The sequence below is a fragment of the Etheostoma spectabile genome, chromosome 22, assembly GCF_008692095.1.
Source record: "Etheostoma spectabile isolate EspeVRDwgs_2016 chromosome 22, UIUC_Espe_1.0, whole genome shotgun sequence".
NCBI classification, from domain to species: Eukaryota; Metazoa; Chordata; class Actinopteri; order Perciformes; family Percidae; genus Etheostoma; species Etheostoma spectabile.
Genome location: NC_045754.1, coordinates 19025966 through 19040978, shown reverse-complemented (window position 1 = coordinate 19040978; position 15013 = coordinate 19025966). Strand labels below are relative to the sequence as shown.

The window sequence follows — 15013 nt, the reverse complement described above, 5'->3', positions numbered from 1 at the left end:
GACCCTAAAAGAAATACATTTCATTTGAGTGGAGTTTGGATGTGTTGTGGTGGTCTGAATGCTGTTGCAGAGGTTTTTTGGGGGAAATAGTCCTGCTTACACATTAAGGGTGGATTTTATTAAATGCATGGTGTTACTGAAAGGATTACAACAGATTTCCTCTCATTGAAACATCTCTGTAAGTCACCAGTTATGGTCTCATGGGTGGGGGGCCAAGAGTTAAAGTCCATTGAGCCTGAGCAAAAGTTAGCTAACAACAAGTGGTGGCCATCTTTACCCTTTGACCTTTAGAAAGGCTTCTTGTTGAAAGGCACTTCTCCAAAGTAAATGTTTTTTTTTTTTTTTCGTCCTTTCAGCCGTGGCTCTTCTCAGGCCTCTCATTCCAGCCTGTAGGTGCTTCTTTATTTATTGCTTGGATAAATGTACATGACCCCTTAAAATAACAGGAGCTGCCCCAGAGGGCACACTTGAGCGATGTGACATTCCAGCTAACCTGAGATGACTTTTAAAGAATAGATAAGTGAAGGACAGTAGGAGGATGGAAGGAAAAGATGGAGGACGAGGGGGATGGCAGAATGGGCAAAATCAAATCAGTGTAAGCAGATAGGTTAAGCAGAAAAGGTTAGAGACAAAATATGAGACTAAAGAAAAAAAACATGATGTAAAAACCATTTCCTTCTTGGCATTGTCAGATTGAAGATTTCAGTTTTTGACTTGACAGCCTATTTATTTGGTCTGGAGGAAGCGCTCACTATTGCCGGTATGCACGCACTCAATATAATAATAATAATCTTTCATAACTGAGACAAACTTGGGTGCTCATCATCATCTATAAAACCCATACGTGCAGTGTTTGCATATGCATGCAGCTAAGGCAAGGTCTTCTGTCAAACACACAGGCGAGCACTCATCAAGGATTCCGTATTTAATCAGTGGAAGTTAAGCTTTACAAACACTCTGTGTAAAATGTTAAGCAGAGTTCCTAATTAGCCTATCTTGCAGTCATAATCACTTCAGAAATAAATTAAGCTCAGGTATTTCAGTGGGCTAATGACCTGCATTGGTCCTCACAACAAGCTTCTTCTAAGCTGCTATGTTCAAAGAGGAGCAATGAATACTACTTACTTTGTCCTTAACCTCTTGCTCTGTGGGTAAATATATTTTATACTTTATCTTTGTAGCTATGCTTCCATCCACTTGTCAATCAAATTATCTGAAGTTCGCCAAAACACTCATGTGAATCAAGCCGGTGAAAGTGTGTTTCCATCCGACGGCTTTAAAGCAAATAAACACCTGTGCGTAATGACGTCACATGCTCACATTACTAGAGTAATATACTATATATATGTATATATATATGATGGTATTTATACTTTTGTAGAATGTCTGTGATTTCACTTGTTTGATTGATTTTAGTGTAGGCATATTTTGGGGGGATTTCTGAATTTTGTAGTTGATGATTTGGCGTTTAGTCATTATTCAGCGAATGATAACAGCTAATAATACGATAATCACAAAATTATAAAAGTAAATACTTTCTAGCTAGGGATTTTGTTTTAGCTTTTCATTTATTTTAACACCAACTAAAGATATTCTAATTATCACTTTTATTGGGCTGTCGCTGCTGGTGTTATTTGTTTTTTTACCCTATAGACCTTTTCTCACAGCAGACACTGTGACACAACTAAAAGCACAGGGGTTATTAATAACATGAATAATGACCAGATTACATGTAGGTTGGTCTGTTTTGGGTTCTGTATGGTGCATTCCGGAAGAAGTACCTTCAGTAGGGTACAGCCGTTTTATTAGCAAAGGGTGTAACTTAGGGTTCAACATCCACCTATTTAGCTATTTAGTTTGTTTCAACATTAGGGGGGGGCAAATTATTACCGGGGTCTCTATTGGTCGTCCCAAAGGAAACTTTGAGCATCAAACGCTTCATATCCTGCTTCCTTTTTTTCTTTTCCGTTTCTGCATGGAATGTCTTTATTCATGTAAATATTAGTATGATTAAATAATTAATCTGATGTATTGTTCAAAACTTTCTGAAGATTCAAAATATTACTCACCAACAACAATACAACAAATATTTGCTTTACACAGTATTTAAACTCTTTGACTTCATTACCGGGACAAGTTTTGATTCTACACCCCCCCAAAAAATTAACTCATTATACACAATAGCCCCTATTAGAGTTCGAGTTACTTTTCAGTCAGTTTCAAAACACTGTATGATACTGTAATGTATTGATAATAAGTAGGCCTACAAATATCAATTACATGTAGTGGAGTAAAAAGTATACTCTCTGAAATGTGAAGTAGAAATACTTATATACAAGTAAAGTACATGCCTCAAAGCTTAAATACAGTACTTGAGTAAAGAGTTACTTCCAACCACTGCACAGCTAATTAAAATGGTGCCATAATTTATTGTGTTGCTAACACCTGTTCCTTTCCGACTGTGACACCAGTCAAAACGTCTGCTGACTGCCGGGCGTCCCGCCAACACGTGATGATGTCACCGTAGCCGGAGAAGCCTGCCGTGACTGAGTTGACAATGTAGCTAGGTTAGCTAGCTAGCTACCATGCATCTTTCTCTTTCGCTAAACATGAATAAACACGACGTTGTTCTCCATAAACATGTAAGTAATTAGTAATATAGTTTTGGCTGGGCTGTGTTGTTAACTGAGAGAAAGTTATGAGCAGTTCCATCTTAATTGGGGCGTATTACTTGTTAATTAGTATAAAGTGCGACACACTGCAGCTATGTTTTTGGTTGCTTTTGTGCTCACCGTGGTGTAACGTTAACGCTAAACCGTTAGCCTTGAGCATGTACAGTGCATGCATATTTTACTGGCAGTGTGGCTGAGGCATACATTACTGTTAATTGCTTATTTGTTGAGTTAAATTTGGTATCTTGGAACTTGCTTCATGGACATGGCTAATTGTCGACATGAGTTAGCTAACGTTAAGGCTAGGCTTAATGTGCCATCTAAATGAAACTTCACTTTGGGTGTTGCCCCTTTACAGTGGCCTTCTCTGGAGAAAGGTGTCAGACTCAGCAGAGGGAGGCAGCTAACGCTAAAGGAGGAACTCTAAGGATGAATTTAAAACATCAGCGGGCTACCAGGTAAAACATTTCTGTTGAACTAGCAACCCGTTCTAAGACATTTTTTTTCTTCCTCAAATTTGTTTTCCCTGTATCCTTTTGTAATGTTGTACGTAAGGATATTTGATGTAATATAAGTAAAATTTATTAAAAGTAATATAATAAATACAGGTTACATGAATTTGAAAATTTGGTTCATGGTTCACGTGTGTTGTCCGTCAATTTAGTTGATACAGTAAGTGAAATGTTTAATATTTGAAACGTATATCTTCAATATTTCATCCAGCTTCAGTAAAGGACTTAAGTGTGTGAGGATATGTCTGAATGAAGACATGTCTGATGAAGTCTACCAACATCAGGATGTATCGCGTACAATTCAGTTTTGGAAGAGTGGTAGAATATAATTTTAAACTATAGCTTATTGCCCACAAATGGAAGTGGACAATTAATTTTTGTGAAGCAATTATTGTTTTTATAATCAATCAATTAATCACTCAATTTAGTCTGTAAATATAGTTTAATCTGGTCTTATAAATAGTCTATTAAATAGTCTAACATAGCTTATAAATGTAAAAAAAGGCCTAGGTGACAACTTCAATGCACCTTTCTCAAGTGTGATTCTGACCAAAGAAAATTAACTAAAAATGTGGTCATACCAGCAGTGGTTTCAGCACCAAAATCAATTTGTTGCACATCCTATTCAATCATTCTACACTAACGCCCACAGCATTTCACATCACAAAGGACGTGGGATTCACGCACGCACGCGCGCACACAGCAGCAAAAGCTTTAATTAGTGTTACTGGCATTAACTATAGAGTATTTTGGCCTAAAAGAAACGACGCAGCTTTGCATTTCTGTAAAAGGATGTGATGTAGCCCAATCATTTGAATTTGGTTGATGGTGGGATCACTCCACACTGTAATGATATGCTTGAAAAAACTAAATATGTTTATCACTTATATATTTGGAGTAGAATCAATATCAATATTAAAAAAAGGATGAATTAGTTCTCAACTTCAGTTATTGCTAATTTACAAATTGTTTTCAACTCTGTTTTCTGACTCACAATTTAGTTTTAAATACGGAACCGTTAATTAATTTGCTAACTGTAAATATTTAATTTATTATTTTTGATCAGTTTCACTCTGGATGAAGCGTTGTCTAAGGTTAGTTGGATAAAAATGTAATTGTGATGCAATTTTTCTAGTTAACGTACAGCAGGTAATGTTAGCTGGCTTAAACTGGTAAAATGCTGACAGCTCTGTGGTGCTAAGTGGGACTGCATTTCACTGGAAAGCTTTGTAACAATCTGCAGCGAAGACACAAAGCAGACCAGCTGCACTTGAGACCTCATGCTGCTGCTGTCGGAAAAACAACAGTGACGGGACTTAGTGTTGCTTTTGAGTTTGGCTCGTAAGGTTATGGTGGGTTCAGTGTGGTTGTAAAATACCTTTCTGCCATAAAATGGTTGGTGAAAAGAGTTGAGTACTTTTTGTTACATTTTAAATAAATCGTTTATATTTGAGCACATGGCCTTAGCAGTAAAACAGCCATTCTTTAATATTTTATTTATCGGTTATTTAACTTAATATACTATTTCAGTTGTACTTTTGATAAGAGCACACATCTGTTGTTTAGCACAGTTTATGTAAATGCTTAACATTGTAAATCGTATTGAGTCATAAGTTAAGTGTATCATTACATCCCTATACTGCGATACAAACTAGGAGCATGGAGTTTGAGTGTTTATCAGGTAGGGATGGTCTTACAAAAGAGGCTATTGAGTAGCAATATGGGACCCAGGGTTCTTGGAGCTTCACCCTAGGATTTCTGGATTTGACCAATTTAAAAGAATCTTTCTCGTATTCTTACTGTATGAAAAGCATAATTGCAATAATTGGACTACATTTTTAACCCTTATCTTTTTTTATAATGGAAATAGGATGGCACAGTTAGCCTAAAAAAACTGTTTCTGGCTTTGTTAGCTAAGTAAATTATTGGCATACTTATTTAGCAAAACAATTTATGAAAACATGCAATTGTTGTATTCAATATTAACCTAATGTGTTTACAAGACAATAGTCATGGTTGCCTAATCACGTACGTAATGGTGAGCTTGCTAGCTATGAATCATTTGATCATATCAGACAGTGTCACTTATGAAATTACTACTACATATTACATGTAATGATGTAAATTTTTGTCTTTGTTTCAGTCTTGCCAAGGAAGACATGAAAACACATCCAGAGTATGTACACACTCTTCTTTTCACTGAAGGAAGAGGATTCGTTACTGGCGTCTTGAGGCTTCTACCTTGACATGGTACAGTCACTATTCATTCTTTACCAATGCACGCACATGCATGCACACACGCACACACACATGCACACGCAAGCAGGCACGCTCCACTTCACACACTGGTGGCATAAAAAAGATCATTTAATTTACACTAAGGATTTTTATAACAACTTGCAGCTGACCGACATTGCCATTATTGTGCTGATGATAATCAATCTCAAATCAATTAGGCAGTAATTGCTGAGTCAATGGGGGAGGCAGGTTAAATATTGATAAGTGTCTAAAAGGCCCATCAGGCTCTATTGACAGCTAAGGGAGACAGACAGCACTGGTTCAGCTGAGAGGGGAGGGTGGAGTGATGGAGAGATGGCTTAGGGCCTTGGGTCATATTCTCTACTCAAGCTGGCCTCTGTAATCAATGCAAACCTGCTCTCCCTGTGGCTGTAAGCTCTGCTCATAACTTTTATATTATTGTTGAAAGTACTTGCTCTACAGTTATCAAGGTTTGGGTCTAAATCGTTTGATAAGAGACAAAATCAACCTCTAGTGCCGAAGACTACACCTTAATACATTGAGCATTGTTTTCAGCTATGAACCTATTTTGTGGATTGGTGGTACTTGTTTAATTTCTGTTAGATAACTGGCAAATCAAAGATGCAAATATTTTAAGTTTATACGTTTTTCAATAACACAGTAATCGTAATACTGTACCGCAAAATGGAATTGTAAGACCCTTAATCTTTATATTGCACATAAGTAATGCAATAGCATTACCACGGCTGATGCAAGACACATTCCTTGCAATGAAGATGTAATTTCTTGTGCAAATCCATGTATGTTGGCCACCTTCATTGTAAACTGTTGATAAATTCTTAGGATCCTGCAACATTTTTTAGCTGGTATCCACACCTTGAGACACTCTTTCATATATATTGGTAATAGGAAAACAAAAGCTGGCTAAACTGTTAGACAACACTGTTTTCATTTAAGTAATGTGTTTGAAAAGATGCAGGATTAACCTACTCAGTACTGCTAAAACATTAGTGTTGTCAGTTTCAATATCTCTTTCAGTATAAACTGAACTGAAAATATCTAAGTACAGTGTCAGTGTTGGCATTTGAAACCCATGTTAGTAGCACCATTGTCTGTGCCATTTGCAGTTTGAGTTACATTGAGTCTGAAGCTTAAGAGAGGAGATGAGCAAGGACTTTGCCCAAATTATCATGCTGGCTAAACATGCTGTGTCGGTTAAATGGTGTTTGCAACAGGCGCAACCTCTGGCTGCTTATAGCAGCTACTTCCTGACACTCCCAATCAGGTTGATTGATTGGATCCCAAGCCTCTCCCTAACTCTGATTGACAGCTTAATGACAAGGGAGGCGAAGAATAGCTAAAGGAGACAGGGCATTTTATGGTACTTAGCTAATCCAAAGTACTTATTGTTTTTAAAATGTATGTGTGCAAGTTTCTTAGTTGTTGGTCTGCAATCAGGCAGAATCAGAAAAAAAATATTCATCCGTAATAATCTTTCTGGGCTCTTTTCTTCAGCTTTCCCTAAACTGTCAAATTTATCAAGATTAGGTGACTGGTGGAGCCCAATAATCCCTTAAAATGAATCAGTCTAACTATATGCCTGAAACAACTGATACCGACCGGATCTTGGTATAACCAACTCTGACAAATAGTCAACGCTCATACCAAACCACTGATTAGACAGCTAAGTCTTCCATCATCTGAAGACCATTCTGACATGTGAGCATCCATCTGCATTGGTTTCTCATACGCAGTTAATACCATTAGCCTTTTGAAAAGGGAGGTTAGCCCATGATTTTCTATCAATCCTTTCCTTTTACAATCACAAATCAAGACAGGATGGTTTTCAAGCTTTGGTATCTTCTTCTCCTACTGGAATTAAGACTTCTACATAAGGTATTTATGCAGCCATAAAGCATGTGTTTGAATTGATTTGTAATGTGCTTAAAATTTATGACCCAATGTGTGCCGCCATGTGGTGGAACTTTGCCTCCTGCTTTAAATGGTTCCTGGAATGTCTTGTTTAAATTCTTTGAATCAGAGGCAATTGACAGTGCACTTTGCCAGCCCTCATTATCATCTTTATTTTTTACTCAAATATGATGTTTTGATATAATATATCCTTTCAGTGACAAATAGGATCTTTATCATTTTCATCTAGGTAATAGTGTCTCAATGGAGTAAATTGTTTGTAATCAGAGCAATAAAAGAGAATTTAATCTTAAAAGGCTTGTTGTGTGGAATCGCTTTGAGGTGAGCTAATTCAATATGAATGTAAGCTGAGGGCACTTAAGATGGAGATTGGGGTTGTGGTGAGATGTGCCTTTGGAATACTAGCACAGAGTTGGCACACCCACTGAAGACTAATCGTGTAAAGGAAATCTTTTCTTTGAACCCTGCCCGAGAAATTAATAAGATGAATAAACAGCTGATTGAGTGCCACCAGAGGACTTCTGCTTTATGTGTCGTAGCAGAACTTAAAATAATAGAAACGCCCTGGTATATGAATCAAAGTTCAGTCTTTGGAAATATTTTAGAGTTGGTATCATTCTTTTTGGGAAAATGACGATTTAATCAATAAATATATTGATTAAATTGTCAAATAACATATTTGTGAAAATGAAAAGAAGGAAGGGAAGATCTATAGATGTTGTCGTACATACTGCTGTCTGCAAATAGAGGTTGATACATTTATTGGGCACTTAAGTCTGCTCTCCAAATGTGTTTTCCCCTAGCAAGCTTTACACATGGACAAATTCAGAAACCTTTTTCACAAACTAATCTTCAATAAACATTTCTTACCAATATTTAAAAAGAATCTCTCACAGACAAAAACAGGTCCAGTGTGCCACAGAAATAGACAGTTTACCAAATCTAATTAAGGCATTAGAACAATCTCTGGACACCTGGGGCGCAAGAGGAAAGGGCGACATGGTGTTACTAGGAGCAGATTGACTTCTACAAGACTGGCCATTTGGTACAATTCTAATTAATCTACTAACTCTCCATGGGACTGCTGTTAGCACCACATCCGTTCACACAAACTTACTTGGTCAAGGACACCAGCTAAGAGGAATTTAATCAATGTGATGGATAACATTTGACTTTCCAGCTCTTGCGGCAATTCCCATATTAACCATTTGTGGCGACAGTACCTTCCTTCTGAATTTTCTTTCTTTTGGCAAGTGGTAAAGTAGAACCTAAAGGCAGCAGAAAAAGTAGAGTCATTGCTATCACATGGGGGGAACAGTGCCTCTGTGCAGCTTCTCTGTGACATTAAAGACAGAGAGCCACAAAGCAAAAAAGTTAATGTCGAGCCCTGTATGAACAACACATTTTAAGTGATATTTTACTATGACATGCGTCTAAATATGACACATGCTCATTTCATGCAACTGCTGAATTACAGTGCCGGCTTTTTTTTGGTCCAATTTAGATTTTCCTAACTTTGATAGCCCCGGAGATGGACAATCTCCTGTTTAGCCATCTCCCAGTGTCCCCTGCTTCTTCTGCGGGGAGTTAAACAGATGGACTGCAGGCTCCATGCTGCCGATGACCTGCCGATTCGGACATCGCTGTTTTGTTGTATGGTGTCATATCAAGGACTGCGACTCACAAATGGATGTAATAAGACAACTCATAGCACTGACGGATTATTTCCGGTTCAAAAGACAACTCCAGCAGAGTGGGGAGGGGCAGTTGAAGCATATGCAGGCGCTTAAACCGATCATAACCCAGTTAAGGTGTATACGACCAATACCCCGGTTACTGAAGAGGTTTTCATCCTCTGTTAACCGGGTTATAAGAACTCTGATTTTAACCGGGGTAAGGTGTTTACATGACATTTGAGAAATTGGGGTATCGCCCAAACCCGAATATGATCGTTTTTTTTAACTGCATAGTAAAAAAAAAATATACAGCTTCCTCCTCAATACAAACTAAAGTGTCCTAGAACCTTGTTAAAGCATTTCTGAATAGTTCTTTTTTTTTTTAATCAGTTCCTCCCACAGCTGACATCAAGGCCCTTTTTAAGACCTATTGATTCATCTCATGCCCATACTGCTATAGTAATGCTTATTGTTAGTAAACTAACAATTATATTTTTGTTCTGGCAAAATAGAGCCACATTTGTTTTTCATGCTGCCTCGAGTGCAATAAATCCTGTTATGGATAATGGTAAATGCCTCTTCTGATAGTTTATCTCGGACTGGCAAGAACTGCAGTCATTTGGGGTCCTTGATGCTATTTATGAAATTGGAAACTATCTTCACCTTATTTGACAATGCTGTGCAAGATTTCCCTAGAATGACAGGGGGCTTTAACAGGTTACCTCATGCAGTAGCATGAAAGCCAGTGTGTGGCCCATATGTTTGGGAAGATAATCAGAGGAATAAGGTGTGATTTTGGGTGGAAGTAAAGGTTTTAATCAAACGGCTCCGGCAGATGTTGCCCACCTGGTGAGTTGCGAAGCGTCTTTCACACCAGTGAAGAAGAGACGGCTCCTTGTGTGTCAACTCTTTTTATTGTAACTTGCAGTTGTGCTGGGCTTTAACAAGGCTGCAGAGAAAGCAGCATACAGGACAGAGGGCTGCATAATTGCAGTACTGTGTAATCATGGTAGCTGACAGAGAGCTTTTTTTGCTGTCACAGGTTGCCTCGTGCCATGCTGTGTGCACTAGCAGGCAACTATACTAGACTGATCGGGTGAATGTTTATCAGGCTTGTGTTCCTATGTGGTATCTTGCAAGCAACTATCTCTCCCCCCCCTTCCATCTGATATTCAAACAGGCAGCAATATTTTGAAATGTATTTATTGTAGGCCTGCACGATTAATCGTTATAAAGTCACAATCTGGATTCACCCTGTAAACGATTTAATTTTGAAATGAATTTGATTTAAAAAAAAAAAAAAAAAAAAAAAAGACTTTGGTTCTCATTTATTTTGCGAGCCAAATGCATCACAAACGCTGCTACTTTCTTCTGTGAGTTTTAAACAGACTGTATAAAATAGGTTTTAAAGTGCTTCCAAGTGCTGCACAGCTCTCCCTTCTCTTCATTGAGGCCTCTATGTTTGTGGTGATGTGCAATGTGCTGTAGGTGCCAAACAATCTGTTTGGTTTGGTTAAAATTATTGAGTAAATGTCCTTAGTTTTCGTCTGTATCAATGTCTTTATAGAGCAAATAATATTCTTTCCAACCGTGACATTTCACGTAGACGTGTATAGTTTCCGACTGGGAACCCAGAAATTCCGACATTCCATGTAAAATTGAACAGTCCGTGCCCCTAGCCTGGCCTCATGGGGGTACTGAAAGTCGGAAGGAAGCGGCAGAGTCCTTAATGATTATGTATGTGTCAGATTAAAACAAGTGCCTTGCAGTGGAAGGTGGTAAAATATGTGGACAGTTTATTACAGGGAAACATCCCACGAATTTGAAAGTAGCCTACGTTACACACGAACACAAGGAGGCTAACCTAGCTTACTTTAACAAAGCAAATGAGAACGCCAAGCAGAAGCTAACAGAAGCTAGAACCCAGGTAACGTTCCCGGCATGGATGTATGGATATGTAGGGCCAGGCAGCATGACGGAGACAACTGCAGGACAGAGAACACTACGGGCGGGCTTTCACCAGCAACCCGATAGCTGGTTAGTAAATACGCAGGAACACCAAAAGCGGGAGGGAACGAGGGTTAGTATGGGGAGTAATACTAGGATGTCTATACAACTGTGTGAGTCCACTGACTTCAAAACGTTCACCACTTCACTCAAACCAAAGTTAAAACACTTGTTGATGTCTGTCTTCTTTAGTCTGTTGGCTATTTAGATTTTTCTCCTAGAACACGTCAAACACATTCTGCACTCACTGCTGCGTCTTGTGTTGACTGTTTACATATCTGTGCTCATCATCATCATATGGACATTGTTTGTACTGGTGTTATTGTTGAATACATTGTGAATATACATATTTCTAAAATTATATGATGTTTTTGTTATTACACAATACTTTTTTCTGACCTTTTCAAATCCCCTGAAAAATAACCCATATTACAAAAAAGACTAAAACTAATAAAAGCTAAACTAAAACTAAGCATTTTCAACAAATAAAAACTAAACTGAACTATCAAACCTGCTTTAAAACTAAAGTGAATTTGAAAACAAAGTCAAAACGAAATAAAAATAAAAACTAATGAAAAATGCAAAACTATAATGACCTTGGTTTGGTACTGCCAATTTTTTTGTCATGGTCCAAAAAATCGTGGCAGAGAATCATTTGATGTCAATCAAATGATATCAATCCTAAGCAAAAAAAATTGTGATTCGTATTTTTTGTATACAACATGTTTTGACAAATATGTTACTATCTGCAATTGTTGGCACCAGTGGTGCAGAAAAAATTAACGAGGATGAATTACAATAGTATGAATAACAAGCAACTTTCAAGAAGTAGCTTGCAGTACAAAAGAATCAAACTGTAAGTTATCCTGACATTCACATGAAACCTAGAAGTCAGTGCAGTAGAGAACTAAGACAACATGAGAAAGACATTGAAGAAAAAACATGGGCCTGTCATGAATATTAATATTTGCAATTGTTTTGAGTCTCATTCAATGGAGCAAAAGTGTGATTGACAGCCAGATGGCAATGGTTCACCAATCAATCAACTACTTGAATGAGCGGTATTCCCAATACCATATGCTGCCTTCATGTAGTACACTGCACTGTCTCTTGGACATACTACCATTCTGCATTTTTTTTATAATTTCATTTGAATGACTAACAAGACCGACCAAGCGGGCTTGTGAAAAGACCTGAATATTCAGTTAAAATGTTAATGCATCATTTTTATGGAAATTAGGCAATGAGCCAAGAGGCAGCAGATTTATAAACACCTGTTTGCATTTGATGTTTTGCCACAAACTCGAAGCCATTTCAATCCACAAAGTAAAGAGTCTTTTACTTGAGGGACATGCTCTTAATGGATACTCAAACAAGAATAAAAAAGAAGGAACAGTATGTTTTTGTGTGACTCAGACTACATTTCTCTAGTTAATGGATCTAAATAGGGTACATGATGATAAAGTAATTAACTGATCTATATTGGAACTTTTCTAGAAGGAAGGGAATTCTTCTTTCTCTCCACCAGAGAAGTCCCATGAAATATTCAAAAAGCTGTTTTTCCCTGGGATAGTAATTCATCATCTATATATAGCCTCCTTTTTATCACTCTTCCTGGATCATGGATGATTCCTGATTCTGGCAATGCATATTTTCAGACTTAGATGATGAGAAGAATGCTAAATGAATAAAATATCCAGCTGCCTTCTTAGTCATGGTGGTGGTGTTGGTGGGAGGGGGCTAACTTGTAAGTAACCATAAATAACCAGTGAACTATGGCTAAACATAGTTCAGGCAGAGGCAACGGCAGTCAGACTGTGATTTCAGAGTAACTAAGAGTGGATGGATATAGAAAGGGAGTAGAGCCTGGATTGATTAAGTGTGCAAGAGGCTAAAGCAGTAAAGATGGAAATATTAGACAATCTAGTAGTTAATACCTCAGGGCCTGATAAAAATGAATTACATACCAACAGGATCTGAGTACTAAGGTAATCAACACCTCCACATGTGGCTGACAGTGTTTTGGAGCTGAAATTCTCAACATTTTCTGTGAAGTAATCCCTGAAGGGAGCTGCCCAAATTACATCAACAAATCTAGCACTGTATTCACATACAGTCACACTATTTGTATCATGTTTTTTTTAAAGATTCAGGTGGTTTCACGGTATATCGGGTATTTTCCTTCTTTTGATGGGCTGGGCCTTTGTATAGTTTAATGGCTTATTCTACTGGGAGGAGTATATAGAACATACCTTTTTTTTTTTTTATATATTATGTTTACTAAAAATGATTACTAGTTGTTTGCTTTGATCTACATGAAGGAGAATGCATGAAACAATTACAGAATCAAAACTATTTTTATTGTGCAAAATGCAAAGTAGTAAAATAAACTTAAATCAAAAGAATTAGCTAGCTAGCAGCTCTGATGTTACCCAGCATGCCGTTCAGCAGTGTAAATGTAAAATGATTAGTGTTACAAATTGTATTTCACAATTGTATTTCACATAGCACACACATTGTGTCTTATGGTGTTTTATCCTGTTAAAGAGAGTAAGTTGTGGGTTATTAATTGTGGCGTTATAAAGTTACTACCTTGAGTAAGAAGGGTCCGCAGTGCTCTCATGGATTACTACGGCCGCAGTGCCCTCTGTGGCAATGCGTTGGTATTAGGGTATATGAAAAAATCCTATCCTACGGGAAATTAATACCGGTATACCGCCCAGAGCTAAGTCACACCCTATTTTAAAGACAAAAGTTAAAGTTCTGATTATTATACTCAAGTATAACACTTGATACATTTTCAGCTCTCTATCAATCTACCTTAATTCCTACATAATGCCTGCACCCACTGCACTGTGAGGGAGGTTATTGGAACTTTCTTTTTTATCTTTTCTTCAGTGCGGTGTCTTGTAAGGGATTGGGATGGGCCGAACATGGTACCTTCAAAGACCTTGGAAGGCTTTTGATGAGTCCACTTCCTCTTCCTCATGGATCAACAGGACTGTGGCCTTTACTTGCTCCGAGGAAGGCAAAGTCCTTCCTTGAACTTGCAATCAGCTCCCGGAGGTGAGATTGATCCAAGTAAAGGACTTGGGCTCAAAACAATCACATCACTACATATAACACGTGGTTTCAGTGTGTGACTTTTGATGCTTTGATTTCAAGGTACTTGGCTCTCTGTGAAATTAAGACAGTGGTATTATCTTTCATTAAAATAGATTCCATTGCAATTTATTTTCATCCTTATAAGCCATCTGGATATTGCACGTCTTAGAATGTAATTGTGGGAAATTACATATAAGCATCAGGTTAATCATTTAAGACTAGCTAATTCAGAGTCAGTAGTGTTGATGATTCTGGCAAAAGCATATGGTGCTTCATTTCTAATAACACTATTAGAATATAACCAATTTGAATTTACGTTTCAAAATGTTTGTTTTGTTATCTATCTGTAAGGTCAAAGCTGTGTGCCACAACAGTATTCTTTAAAAGTATGTTGTGTAGTATTGGGTAAGGATTGACCAATACTGTTTTTTTTTTTGTTTTTTTTTAGGCCAAAACGATTATTACCAGTTTATAAAACCCATAACGATGCCAATATTTGAAACTGATATGCATTTACGGTGAAAATTAAAATCTTTAAATCAAAAGTAAGATTTTGGAATCGCCAGCGTAGATAATCCAATCTAGTCTATTCCTAGAATTGGGACACTTTATTGTTTTATATTGTCAATTATCTAAACTCTGGATTTAGCATTGAAAAACAAACAATATAGTTAGTAGTGTCATAAAACTAGTAGTTTAAAGTCTAAAGTTTTGTGGCAAGGCTTGACTGAGGAGGGGGAACATAAGTCACTGGTCGACTTTGATCTGACTGGGCAATGCAACTACTCAACTTATTGCTATACGTGTCATGGCTGCATTTCTATACCTTATCCTGTAGTTTAGTGTCAAC

General features: G+C 37.5%; 1 long non-coding RNA gene across 1 annotated transcript; it reads left to right on the top strand.

The window, feature by feature from the left end:
- Positions 1 to 2546: 2546 nt before the first annotated feature.
- On the top strand, positions 2547 to 14452 carry LOC116672091 (uncharacterized). The gene is made up of 4 exons (XR_004327461.1): positions 2547 to 2642; positions 3031 to 3130; positions 5328 to 5434; positions 13957 to 14452. It is a non-coding gene; the product is annotated as an uncharacterized LOC116672091 (long non-coding RNA).
- Positions 14453 to 15013: the final 561 nt, after the last annotated feature.